We start from the raw sequence: 1,667 nt of genomic DNA on the forward strand, positions 1-1,667 counted from the left end.
TATATATATATATATCTTTATTTATATATGTATATGCACATGCCTACATAGAGAACTACACCAACACAAACATACACCGACGCATATAACAAAATTTATAAATATATACATTATACACGCACTACACACACACAGATGCGTTCGCGCGCGTGTATGTGTATCATTATGTCTGTATTTGTCTCCTACCGCTTTACAACCGGTGTTGGTGTGTCTACTTCCCTGTAACTTAGCTGTTCGACAAAACGTACCGACAGAATAAGCACTAGGATTTTAAAAATAATTAGTCCTGGGGTCGATTTGTTCAGCTAAGATTCTTCAAGGCGATGCCACAGCATGGCCGCAGTCTAATGACTGAAACAAGGAAAAGAAACGCTCGGGAAGGCGAGAAAGTCTTTTACGTTTCGAGCCGACGCTCTTCGAGAGAAAGCACTAAGAGGAAGAACATGGAGATTCCGTGTTCCTTTCAGTTGAAGAGCGTAGGCTCGAAACATCAAAGACTTTCTCTATTCCCGAGCGTTAAAGTAATACATCCATTTGTTGTTTACACCACCTGTCTTCGTCTGTTGTTTTTGTCGTAAATTCTCCCATATATATATATGTATATATATGTATATGTGTGAGAGAGGGAGGGACTCTTTATCTTTGTGTGTATGTGAGAATATTTTTTATGTGGGTTTAAGATTGGCGCCACAGAGTGCGCTAAGAAATGTTTTGCAGTACTTTAGCTCTGAGTTCCGAGTCCAAACCCTTCTGGGAAAGATGTTTACCCTTTTATCTTACCCAATGCCGATAAATAAATATATAAATATCAGTCAAAGATATACAATGACTATATACACTTCTTCAAAAATTTATCGTCTTGTGTCCGTCTCATGTAACATATTCGAAACAATATTTTCAACAACAATAACAAAAATGTGATCATATTAAAAAGGAACAAGGAAAGAAACATGCTTTCTAAACAAGGAAGGAAGTGTTTGCCATAGAACTTTCAACGTTACAAAATAACGGCCGATTGTTCAAGAACAATTCTTCAGTAATATAAGCTGAAAGATAAAGTAACAATGGTTCGTGAAAGAATTCAACAAACCTCAGAAACCGTGGCTTGAATCTAAGTCATAGATTCCAACATTCAGACAATGTAATAGTACCGCCATCACCGCTAACACCTCCACCACCACCGATAATAATAATAATAATAATAATAATAATAATAATAATAATAATAATAATAATAATAATAATAATGATAATGATGATGATGATGATGATGATGATGATGATGATGATGATGATGATGATTTCTTTTTAATAATGTTAAGTTTGGTTTTGTGGTACGACAACAAAATATATAAAACTGTTAGAGTTAATAGTACAAAGTAAACGAAAACCACAAAACCAAAAAAAAAAAAAAAACCCCCAAAAAAAACAACTAAACCAGAATCCAGAGTTACTAGTAAACTATTAAGTCTTTTAGTGCTTCTAATTATTTGGAATGGTTCTTTCTGACACCCTTTTATTTTCGGAAACCAGGACAATGCACTTTAGAGAATTGTTACGTACAAGATGAATTCCAGAAGTTATGAGACTTTTTCAGGAGGGGCATTCATTAATCTTAAAGAAGCTTAAAGCTTTAATCTCCCTTAGATTAGGACCCTCTGACTTCA

This window comes from Octopus bimaculoides, chromosome 18 (assembly GCF_001194135.2).
Source record: "Octopus bimaculoides isolate UCB-OBI-ISO-001 chromosome 18, ASM119413v2, whole genome shotgun sequence".
NCBI lineage: Eukaryota > Metazoa > Mollusca > Cephalopoda > Octopoda > Octopodidae > Octopus > Octopus bimaculoides.